The sequence below is a fragment of the Rattus norvegicus genome, chromosome 3 (assembly GCF_036323735.1).
Source record: "Rattus norvegicus strain BN/NHsdMcwi chromosome 3, GRCr8, whole genome shotgun sequence".
NCBI lineage: Eukaryota > Metazoa > Chordata > Mammalia > Rodentia > Muridae > Rattus > Rattus norvegicus.
In genome coordinates this window covers 165,661,060-165,673,846 of record NC_086021.1, presented here as the reverse complement: position 1 = coordinate 165,673,846, position 12,787 = coordinate 165,661,060, and the positions used below count along the sequence as shown (strand labels likewise).

Here is a 12,787-nt window from a genome sequence, read left to right as displayed (position 1 = left end):
GACAATGAGTGGTCAGCTGGTTAACAGGACTGAATAGGGCGGCAGCAGGAGGAGGCCTGTGGAAAATGGCCATCACAGGGCCAAAGACAAGAGCGGAGGTCAAGGTCTGTGTCCTCAGATCACAGTCCTCCATGTGACTGTTGCTGCGTATACGCCAGCACTGGGCAGGGGTCCCCTGCTGAAGGGGACAGCAGAGCCACGGTTCCCTGTCTACTGTCTCTGAGCACATGGTCAAAGCTACAGTGGTAGCCAGCCAAGCTTTAAGCAAAGGACGCTCTCCTGTTGTGGCTGAATGGACAGGTGCTCATGGAAACCCTGAAAGCCACGTTCCGACTCCGAGTCCTTGGACTCCTCCCATTTCCACAGTGGACAGCGGGGCAGGGAGCTGCTTACTTCCATGTTCTTCCCACCCTCACTGTCACTGTGAGCTCGCTCTCTCTCTCTCTCTCACACACACACACACACATACGTACCCATCCCAAGCTTCCTGCGCCCTGCCCCCAACAGCTACCCCTGAGGGAAACCCCTAGGGAGGCTTTCCCGGGAGTGGCCCCCAAGGCCTTGGAAGCAGGTGAGGGTTTTCTAGACAGGGAATCTCAGAGTCTCCATATCCAGGGCTCCTGGTATCCTCAGTGCTTTGGTAGGTATGTCTTCTGGTCTGCTCAGTATTCTTGTCTCAGGCCCTTGACAGGGCCAGAGAGACTTCCAAAGAGCAGGGCTAGTCAGGAACTACCTTACCTGTGGCCAAAGACAGTGCTGTCCAGATCTACTTCAGCAGAGAGAACTTCATGCCTCTGTAAACTCTTTGTCCCTCCCTAGATGTTTAATGACTATGATTCCCTAGGCCAGATGCTGGGGCCACCGACATCAAAGAGGCCAACAAGCCCACAGGCCATCTTTGCCCTCTGGGTTGATACAGTGATGCCCTGGGGCAGAGTACTCAGGGTCAAGGGAGTCCAGCCTTAGAACAAGAGGGACAAGATGAAGCCGCACAAGAGAATGGCCAATGGATGGAGTCACTGTGACTCCCTTTGCCCATCTGTAAAATGGGACAGCTGGACAGCAGACTTCTAGGTATAACCTGAAAACACCAGTCCTTAACTTAGACACAGTCCTCTCTATTTCTGAGCCTCTTCTTGGCCATATCATGGAGGTCAACTAGGTTTCTAGGCCCCATGTCCTGCTCAAAGGAGCCTCAAGACTTCATGTGGCCTGTACTTGGAGTCCAGAGGCAACCAGGCTATCCCTGAAGCCAAGTACGATGGGGTCTGGAACATACCCAAGTCCTTTGCTGACATGGGGAAGTTAAGGAGAGGATCAAGGCAAAGCTGGGGGAGACAGGACCTGATCTCGAGGTCCCTGCTGGATGGAAGAACTAAAAGTCAGTTGAAACAGAGGTCATCCCTATGCCAAGGTGCGAACCAGGGAGGGCAACCTCGAGTAGTCAGAATGCCAGACTGTAGCCCAGGCTGGCCTCAGACTCACTAGTCTCCTATCCCAGGCTCTTCAGTGCTGGGACCGCAAGCATCCACCGCCATGTTTTGACCTGCATTTCCCTCATACATAATCATGTTCAGCATCCTGTCACCGTGGCTCTCGGCCATTCCTGTATTTTTCTTGGGAGAAATGTCTCCTGAAACCCTCTGTCTACTTTATTGCTGAGCTGTTTGCTATTCTTGTGTTCTGTACCTTAAACCCTCGTCAGACACGGCTTGAAAATGCTAGCTCCCATTCTGTCCGTGCACGGCTGTTTTGAGACCTATTCATTTTTATTTCACACACATGAGTGTTCTGTCTGCAAGTGCATCTGTGCGCCACATGCATGCCTTGTGCTCAGGGAAGCCAGACGAACAGAAGAAATTATTAGATCCACAGGGACGGGAGCTACAAATGGCTGTCAGCCACTATGTAGGTACTAGGAATTGAACCCAGGTCCTCTATTAGAACAACCAATTTTCTTTGTTGTTGTTCATTTGTTTTTGTTTTGTTATTTGGGACAGGGTTTCTCTATGTAGCCCTGGCTTTGAACTCACAGAGATCCACCTGCTTCTGCCTCCCAAGTGCTGGGATTAAAGGCGTGCACCACTATCCCCTAGGCTGCAGCCAGTACTCTTTACCACCAAGCCATTTCTCCAGTTCACTCCCCTCCCCTGGGTTTTTGATGAGAATTTTCCTTCTTTCCAGCTGGCCATGCCTTGTTAGCACCGGTCTTCACCCACCAGTACTGTGGCTCATTAGTGTCATGATCTCGCAGCGAGCAGGGCAGGTTCTCCCCACCCAAGCAGGGGAACGAGAGGCCCTCGTATCCCAGGCTCTCGAGGGCTGGGATAGCCAGCACGCACCACCACGCCTGGCTTCTCACTGTGGCCACAGTGTGTTGTGGTGGCCCCAGGTCCTTCCGCACTGTCATCTCTGGCTCCAGCCGCCGCGATCACCAGGTGCTGACAGTTCACAGCCAAACTGTCGCTGCAAACTGCTCTAAGTCAGACAGAAATCCTTGCAGGCCCTCTCACTCTGTCCCCAGGGGCAACCTGCATGGAATAACTGGTTACCAGTAGGATGCCCTTGTCCCTGTTGCAGACACCCCTACAGGCAGGGCTCCTTGCTCACAGCTCTCTGTGGGATGAGCAGAGCTTCCCCGCAGGGACTGTCCTGAGGTCCAATCCCTCTCTCAACCCGGTTCTCTGTGCTGGCCTCTTCCAGAGTCGTCCTAGACACTCCCAGAAAACCTCAGCACGCACATCCACACACTGCACCCAAGTCAGTTTCCTGTGAATCCTGATGTAAGTTCAGTGTTAGCGTGTCTCCGAGGAGTGCCACCTCATCATGGAGCACCAGCATTGACTAAATCGGCTCCCTGAGCCAGTTTCCTCTTCAGTAGAGTCAAAGTGAAGCTTGCTCTGTGAGATTTTGATGAGGGCTAGCTGTGTTTCCATACCAAACATCAGTCCCACCGCTACCCCCACCCCACTTCACTGTGCTCTTGGACATCAGCGTGTTAGCAGCATGCGGCCGGAGATGAATTCAAATCCTGCGTCTGCTTTTATTTTCTGTGACCTCAAACTGGTTTCCTGTCTCGAAGGAAGTTGCAAACTGCAGGGGTTTGAGCCCGGATGGCCTGTCTGCTCACAGTGGGTCTCTCAGGGCTCCAGCTTCGCTGCATGCAGTCCCTCAGGAGCCCAGCACCCAGGGGTGGCAGAGCTCCACTGTAGGGAGTTTTAAAATAGGCCTGCGTGGCCTTGCAGGGGAGGCAGCTGGCTGCCGCGTACTGCCTTTCTCAATGAGCTATACTTAGGCCCATCCTGGTGTCCATAATTGCCTCTCATTAATACAAGCCTCATTGCCTTCACGGAAACTCAAAGGAGGGAGATGCTGCTGCCTTGGGGAGCCCTCTGGGCTCTGTGGTGCTTCTGTGGCTCCAGCCACCACCCGCCGCCAGCCGCCAGCCACAGGACGGGCCCTCCCTGCCATGCCATACATCATCTTGGAGCTCATGAGCACGGGAGAGCTAAGTAGGGAAGAGGCCAGGGACAGAACCCAGCCCGACTCCTCAAGAAACCAAGCTTACCTGACTACACCATTATTCTAGTTTGGAATGTTCTGAAGATCCATCTTCCCTGCTCAGTTCAGACTGTCAGACAAACCACACCCACACAGGCGGAGCCTCAAACCACCACTAGCTAGTCTCCATTCTGCCCCTCCAGACCTCTCTTCCCTCAGTCTCTTGTATAAAAAGGATGTATCTGCAGGTCTTAGAAAAGCTGCCTCTAAGGTTGCCTTAAGACAGGGAGAGGTGGGGGTTGGGGATTTAGCTCAGTGGTAGAGCGCTTGCCTAGGAAGCGCAAGGCCCTGGGTTCGGTCCCCAGCTCCGAAAAAAAGAACCAAAAAAAAAAAAAAAAAAAAAAAAGACAGGGAGAGGTGTAATAAGGATAGTCCTACTCAGTGCTGAACCTCCATGGTAAGGCAGAGAGAGAAGTCGAGTACACAATGGGGCTATGAACTGGATGACGAGAGGCTAGGAGTGAGTGGGGCCAAACACTCAGCACACTCACAATATACCGTGGAGCACAGTCCCATTAGCTCTCTGAGGGGTATGATGTGTTGGGTGATGTGTGAAAGGGAAATGGGTTCTTCAGGGCCACTGGGGCCTGGATGCTATTGGAAGTGTCTCTGGACACCCTCCTTCCTTTTCTGTTGCCAACCCCCGAGTCCAGGGACTGAATGAACTTCACCTCTCCACACACTCTGTCATTGCTGATGTCCTGGTGCACATCGCCACCTATACCTGGCACTTCTACACTTTGGCTCTCTACCCAGTGTGCCCCTCAAACTTCAGACTCACAGACCTGCATCCTCGGTATCTCACTCTGCATGTCTGACAGACCCCCCTTATCTGTTCCTCCCACAAGCTCAAGTCAGAAGCCAGGACATGCTGCTCTCCCTCCTTCCAGGGGGCTCAGTAGTAAACACTTCACCATGTCCTCAGAGCCCTGCCTGGGTCAGAGTCACACAGGCAAATTCTGTCCTTAAAACAATAACAAAAAGAAAACAAAAGAAAAGCCAGTTAATCTTTATTTGTTATTTTTATTTAATGTGTCTGTGTATCATACGCATGCCTGGTACGTGTGGAGGCCAGATGGGGACATGGGATTCCCTGAAATTGGACTCACAGACAGTTGCGAACTTCTCAATGGATGCTGGGAATTGAATCCTGGTCCTCTGGAAGAGCAGCCAATGCTCTTAACTGCTGAGGCATCTCTCTACATTTTTTGTTTGTTTGTTTGTTTTTTTGTCTTTTAAAGCCAAGTTTTCCTATCCAGTCTGGGCTGACCTTAAACTTGACAGCCTCTCCAGCACTAGAATCAGAAGAAGCATGAGCCACCCAGTCATGCTTCAGGCCCTTCCAAGACTCCTTGGGCCCCGCCTGGAACACCAGCTTTCTCTGACTTTTGGCCTCATTTCTGCCTTCACCAGGGGGGGGTCTTCATTCTGGTAACTTCATTGCCTCCCCATTGCCCTGCCTGGTCCTGTCTGAAATGCTCTGTCTTTCGCTGACAGGATTTCAGCCCTTTAGGCCCTGGTCATCACGGCTGTCTCCACACACCACCTGGAGCCCCCTCTGCTGTGCCACCAGATACACAGCTCCTGGGCTGGAACACCAAGTGTCACCATCCTTTCTGCGCTCCTAGCCCTCTGCCTAGAGCCTAGAGACAGCAAGTAAGAGGGTGTGAGGTGAAGGAGTGCCAGGAAGTCTTGGGGTACCACGAAAGAAATCAGGAAGCCAGGCCAGTGCTGGCTGGAGAGCTCTGACTGTCTCCCGAACGCTGTGCACTGGAGCTCTTCAGTCCCTGATACCAATTCTCTGGTCAAACACACCAACGTGGCTTCACTTCCTGTCACGTTCTCCTGGGAGTCACCAAGAGGACATTGTGGCAGTGGCTCTGTCTGTTCTCTCACACCAGGTTAGGAAGGGCAAGGCAGCATCTGCTTTACCCTCTTTGGCAGTTGGCTGGCTGGGAGGGACTGAGACCTACCGAGGTGACATAATATAGCTCCCTGAGGGTCGCAGGCAAGAACCAGGCTACAAGGCTGCTCCTGACCCCCAGAATCTGTGTGCCAACATACAGGTTTTCTAACTCTGGAGTGGGTGGTCACACAGACACTTATGTTAGCGGAGGAAACACAGCTCCGGTGGCTGAAGTCCCAAGCTGGGACAGCAGGTGTGGTTCTGTAGCTGTATTTGCTATTGTCTACCACACTGGGGTTCAGGCTCCAAGTCCCCTCTGACAGCTACGTGTGATCCAGATGAGTGCCAGGTCCCACTTGTTTCCTGCCGAGCCCGTGTCCATAGCAACTGTTTGAGAAGCGTGACATTCAATCAACCAGTTGTTTGGCGGACAGGATTGCAGGCTGCTGGGCTGCGAGGCTCACACTGTCTCCACAGCAGGCCCTGGCCTCTCTGAGATGGTCACAGAGGGACCCCTGGGCCTTTCTGGGAGTGAGCTCTGTATGGCTGCCCAGGATGTGGATACCGGGTTCCTGGGGTGAGAAGCTTGATACCAGCAGGGCCCTGGGGTGACCGAATCCTATTTACCTTTGCCTGGCCTCTGGTGAGATGTCAGAGGTCATGGGGGCCCATGCCCAGCCCCCCCATCTCTTCACTGATGACTAAAAGACATGGGGAATAGCAATAAGAGCTGTAAGCCCCTAAATACACCAAACACAGGCATAGAGGGCAACGGCAGACATCCTTGGAAAAAAAAATCAAGGTAGAATCTCCTTCCTTGGTTCCTCTAACCGGATCTCAGGTATTTTCTTGCTCTCCAACATAACTCCAGCCTCCTCATGCTGACTCAGCCACTGGAATCCCATGAGTTACTCCCCTGGTGCCTGTTCACTGTGGCCACAGGACCTTTATCTGTGCAGTTCTGGCCATTTCCCTCCCATCTCCCCTCATCTTTGGCTGTTTATTTATACTGCCTCAAGTTTCTGTGCAAGCACGGCCTCCTCGCCAATGGACCGTTACAAAGGATGCTCTACTCTGCCCTGTCCTCTCTCCACGCCCTTAATGACTTCCTTCAAACCATCCCCAGGTGCCCTGGTTATTACTCAGAGATGCTTACGTTTTTAGAGTCTTTCTCTTATGCTACATAAGGGAAAGGAACACACACGTGTGTTTTTTCCCGTGTTGTCTCTGGTGCTGAGCACAGAGCAAGCCCAGGCAGGACAGGAGACAGTGAAAAGCTGCTAAAAAAGCAGGAGGAAGTCAGATGGGGAGGAACCCTGAGGGAGAGGCCTGGAGACAGTTGGGAGAGAGGAGTTAAAGCCAAAACCCACCCTGGGGTCAATGACATTTTGGAAGGGCAGGGGTCAAAGGGCAACTCGGGGGTCACCATGGAGACATCTCTTGAGGTGAGCAAGGGCTCATCCTCTTCCTTTGCATCAGGCCTGGCTGGACCTATCACCTCTAGGTTGCCATGGTGAAGAAGTGTTTGTTGAGTTTGTGGGTGCTGGCCGGCTTGCTGAGCTCTTACACAGGTCACCTTCCCTAGCCTACTTCTCTCAGTTTGACAATGACCTCAGCCGTGAGGGACCTGTGTGGTCCAGGGGGATACAGCTAAGGCTAACGGCAGGCTAGAACAGGTTCGGGCACAGGTTCGGGCACAGTCCTACTGATGCACGGGTCTCACCCTCCTCTCCACTCCCAGCCACACACAGTTCTCTTACCTACAAGCTGTGGATTATTATCGTTCTGCCGTCAAAAGAGAGAAAGTCCTGATGCTTAGCCACAGTGGGCACAGAGCCTGAGAAAAGTGGGGTACGTGACACACAATTTTCAGAGCAGAGCAAGCTTGAAGAACAAAAGGCAGCTTTGTGCTTGCCAAGGGCTGGGAGAGGGCGCTGGGGAGTGACACTCTAATAATGGGTGTGAGGGTGGTAGGGGTACAGGAGGAACCCTGGGATGGAGGTGTTCACGGTTGGTCCGCACAAGAAATGCGCTCCATAACATCCTATGGCAGCTTTAAAATGGCCGGCCCGGCCTGGTGGCCAGGCTGCTGGAGAAGCTAGGATTGGAAATTCGAGTCTGCCTGGGCTGCATCTAAGTTCAAAGGCAACCGGAACAGCTTGGTGAAACCCTGAATTAAGACAACACGTAGGAAGAAGGTATAGGTATGGGCGGAGCTGGGGAGATGGCTGAATGGGTACAAGTTACAAGCATTTGCTCCATGATCATGACTACCAGAGTTCAAATCCCAGCACCCACAGAACAAGACTGGCACCTTGGAATGCATAAAACTCCGATTCCGAAGGATTTAACACTCTCTTTTGGCCTCCTCAGGCACACACACACACACACACACACACACACACACACACACACACACAGAGTACATTTTATGTATATCTAGCTCGGCTTAAAAATATATCTCCCTGGGGCTGGAGAGATGGCTCGGCAGTTAAAAGCACTGGCTACTCTTCTAGAGGACCCAGATTCAATTCCTAGCACCCACGTGCCAGGTTGCAACCATCTGAAACTCCAGTTTCATGGGATCCGACACCCTCACACAGACGCGCGCAAGGCAAACCTCAATGTACACAAAATGAAAACAAAAATCCATTTGTTTAAAGAACACCTCAGGAATGCAGAGCACCCATAAAGTGTCTGTAGGTGCCCCATAGAGAGGTGCTGGGTGGCTAAAGGAAACCCAAAGTCCTGAGGGTCAGAGCCTCTATAGCTTTGTCCCCCGCCTCCACTTCCTGCTTGCCCATAGCAGTTGGCACACACAGCTGGATTCCCACAGCAGCCCTCTGAGCAGGTCTTTGAGTTCTGTCTCCAGATCGAGAGTCGGGACACACACACACACACACACACACACACACACACACACACACACACATCCTTACAAGGCACACAGGCAGGGCTAAGATTTGAACCCAGGTACTCCCCAGCCCACCCTTCATGCTGCCCCTCGGGTTTTTAATTTTCTACCATTTACAAAGCCTCTGGTTGGTGTCATGCTCAGGGGACACTATCTCTAACTGCCTATTCGGCAGGCAAGACTTCCCCATGCTGGTCTGAGGGGTTTGGAGAAGAAGGTGGTGCAGGGAGCAGGGAGGGACGAGCTGACCTGCCCTCTGGCTGAAAGCTCTGGCTAGGGGTAGGCAGACCCTGAGACTTGTTTCATTCTGGCCTGCGCTGAGGGACCATCCTGGAAGGTCAAGCTGGCAAACAACAGAATGAAATGGTCAGAGTGCAGCCACTGCCAGCACATTTAATTCAATTCCTCCAGCCTTTATGGGGCCTGCTCTGACTCATACCTTCCCAGCCCGCAGCCTGTGGGCAAGTACCGGAGGCAGAAATACACACAGCAATTAGAAAACACATAAAAACACACCTCAGAAAGTGTCAAAGCTGGGGGCACAGCCCAGTGTGGGGAGAGATTAGTAGTCACTGGGCCAATGGGAGAGCTCCCTGGAAGGGAGAGCATGCTATCCGTCCGTTCAGATCTGTCTGTCTGTATACATATCTACCTGTGTATACACATCTGTCTGTCTGTCTATACACATCTGTCTGTCTGTGTATACACGTCTGTCTGTCTGTGTACATGTCTGTCTGTGTATACACGTCTGTCTGTCTGTGTACATGTCTGTCTGTGTATACACGTCTGTCTGTCTGAACGTATGCATGTATGCAGGTGCTATACATGTGTGGAGGCCAGAGGTCAAGTTCACATACCTTAGGTACTGCTTACCTTGGCTTTACTTTTCTTTTTTTTTAAAATATATTTATTTATTTAATGTATATGACTACACTGTCACTGTCTTCAGACACACCAGAAGATGGCACTGAATTCCATTACAGATGGTTGTGAGCCACCATGTGGTTGCTGGGAATTGAACTCAGGACCTCTGGAAGAACAGTCAGTGCTCTTAACCACTAAGCCATCTCTCCAGCCCCGTCTTGTTTATTTTTGAGACAGAATTTCTCACTGACTTGGACCTCACCAAGCACACTATGCTGGCTCAGCAGCAAACCTTAGGGATCTACGTGGTCTCTGTCTCCCCAAGTCTCTGTCTCCCCAGTGCTGTGATTATAAGTGTGGCCCTTTATATGGTCATTGAGAACCAACACACACACACACACACACACACACACACACACACACACACACACACACGAGCTGTCTCCCATTCTGATGACCACAGCATAACAGAAGGCACTGAGTCACAAATGTCTTAGACTAACTCCTCAAAATTCCAGAACCACAGAAACCATGAGGTAACCAACATTTACTGGGTTGGGGGAAGACTGGTACAAAGCAACAGATAATCACCCCCTATTTCTGAAAAAGTTGATTTTCATTTGTGTACTCCAGAGATGGATGGACTCAGTACTTCCCAAACAGTTGGCGCCACCCTCTAGGCAACTGGAGCTCTCTGAAGCCCCAGTTTGGGCCCTCTGGGACATGGGTTCCCTCTATCCTGGGCCAGCTATAGCAGAATTGCATCCTGCTGTGGTCTGAATGTGTGTGCCCTCCAATATCCACTGGAATTTAACGGCCACTGTGGTGCTGTTGGGAGTGGGACCTAAGGCTGGGTCCCCCTTTCACTTCAGCCCCCAAACTCACTCCACTGGTTTAGGTCCTTAGCAGGGGTTGCCCTTTGACCCCGAACATCTTGTCTCCCAAAACAGGGAGCCAACACATTTCTACTCATTGGAAATGACCTAGACTGGAGTTGGTAAGGGGCTTGCCATGCAGGAAGCCCTGAGTTTGATCCCAGTACTGGGAGTGTGGCCCAGTGAGGTGGTTACACACCTTTAATCCCAGCATTCGGGAGGCAGAGGCAGGCAGATCTTGAGGGCTCTGTTACTCAGAGAAACCCTGTCTTCAACAACAACAACAACAACAAAACCAAACAAAAATAAATCGAAGTATCACTATTCATGCCTGCCATCCCAGCTCTCCCAAAGGGAAGCAGGAGGCCCTCGAACTCAGGGCCGATGTGGGCCAGATAGTTAAGACCTGTTTTGAGGGCTGGGGATACATCTCAGTGGTAGAGAGCACTTGCCTAGCACGAAGAAAACAACTACCCAGGCTCCCTCTTGGAGCTGTGCAACCCTGAGCAGAGCTATCTCCCTGGTTCTTCACCATCCTGTGCTCCCTCTTCTGGCTACTCCAAGCCTCTGCAGGACATCAGAGTCCCTCAGAGTCAGCAGGATATGAATGAGTTACCTTCTGTGGTGAGAACAGCAGCACCTCCTTCCCTCCCTGTTACATAGCACCCCCACCCAGTCACCTGACACAGTAGCCATGTGACAGATTTGCATAGGTTCCATTTTACAGAAGGGGAAACTGAGCCCTCAGAGGTGATAGGGCTTGCCATTCATTTGCAGCTGGGCATAGTTTCTCAGTTCATAGGACTGAGACTATAGCAGGAACCCACCCCTAACCATGGCCTTCACTCTAGTCTGCTGGCTTCCTTGTCCTTTGAGCTCATAAGCACTTTGCTACCTCAGGACCTTTGCATGTGCAGAGCTCTGAGAGTCCCTTTGGATTGTTCTGTTCAAGGCTGTGTCCTCAACACCAGTGCCACGCTGACACCCAGGTGCTTCAGTGTGGTATGAACAAGCACGAACTTCCCTGCTCGGCCCCAGGTTGTGGGGGTCGGGGATCAGGATGGGAGCTACAGCGATATCTGGGAGGCAAAGAGACTGCCTAAGGTCCCACTAGCCTAAGTGGTACAAGCTGGACTCCCCCTCCTCTATAGGGACATGTGGCCCCACCCCTTAGGGAGGTGCTGGCTGCTCCCTAATCTGCTCCGGCTGCTGACATAGAATGAAATATTCATCCATGGCCGGAGATTCGCAGAGTGTGTTTAAGATGGATTGCGTTTTCATGTGCCTATGAAATCTAATTGGATTCATTGTAGGGCATTTGGTTTCTCGGAACAGACACATCATTTTCTCAAGCACACAGCCTCTGCCACCCAGGGCTGAGGGGTGCCGCCTGTGCCGCCTATCCCCTATCTGCCAGACGGGGCGGGGCTGGCCGAGAAGAGCCTGCCTGGCCTGACATTCTGGGGCTTCCAGTCTAGGTATTAGACTCTGGCTCCCCAATAAAGCAGCTCCCTCCCTTCCTATTCCCAATAAAGATCCCTTCCCCCCTTGTCAGGTCCTACCCTCGGCGTCACCTTCTGTCCCATGCCTCCCCTAAGTCAGGTCTTCCGGTGAATTCTGTCTCCCACTTTTCATCTGAACAGAGGTGGGTCACAGTAGTTCTCAACCCACCAAGAACAATCTTTGTAGGAGCCTCTCTGCAGGGTCCCCTTTAAACTCCTGACAGGAGACTCCCAGTATTGCCTGGACCTGGGCGGCAGCACCTGGAGCCTGGAGCCTGTGATAAATTCACTTAACCTCTTGGTGACTATGTCAGAATACCAACTGCCTAGAGCTTTGAGGGGACTAATGAATCAAACCAGAATGCACAAGGGGCCTGGGCCGCAGCCAGAGTTTAGCGGCTTCTATCTGGTATTAGCATATTAGCTTTATGATGCTCAAAGCTCCTGCCACACCTTTCTCTGTGGCCTGGTTGGGGACAAGGTTTCTAATCAACACAACTTCTCTGACCCTCAGACTTCTCTGCACCCCAGCCATGTTAATCTCACAAAAAGATGTTTCACTTCTCCTACCTTCGTATCGCTTTGAGCGTGCATTCTGGGTGGAATGCCCTTCCCCTCCTCCTTTCCAGGCTGACATTTACATCTCTGAAAATCACCTCCTGCAGGAAGCCTTCCCTGATTACACAGACTCACCAGCTCCTGACGCTGCCCCCCACTCTCTGAGACAGACTTCATGGCCTCAGCCCCGCTGCTTCCACAGCCCTTGGGTCTTCTCCCTGACAGAAGTGCCATCGCACTTTAAGAATGCAGAAACTGCTTAAAGAGGTGTCCTTTTTCAAACCAACATGTGACATATACGAAAGAAAATTGGCCACGTTTTGAACTAAGCAAGTCTTAATGAATACCAAAGACACAACACAGGCTGGCTGTCTTCATCAGGAGTTCAAGGCCAGCTTGGTCTACTCAGCAAACTCCAGGCCAGCCAGAGTTACACGGTGTTGATAATCGGAGTTCAATCCCCAGAACCCACTGGAAGAGGAGAAAATTGACTCCTTAAAGGTCTTCTGACCTTCACACACATGCTGGGTGTGCCTGCATTTCACACATTCATATATTCTCTCTCTCCCTCCCTCCCTCCCTCCCTCTCGTTTAAGACTCACAAAAA

The 12,787-nt window shown here is 51.8% G+C and overlaps 1 protein-coding gene across 4 annotated transcripts in view; it reads right to left on the bottom strand.

Annotated features, from left to right (window-relative positions):
• Positions 1 to 12,787, bottom strand: part of Dlgap4 (DLG associated protein 4) — a 147,598-nt gene that overhangs the window by 58,022 nt on the left and 76,789 nt on the right. The window lies entirely within an intron of this gene.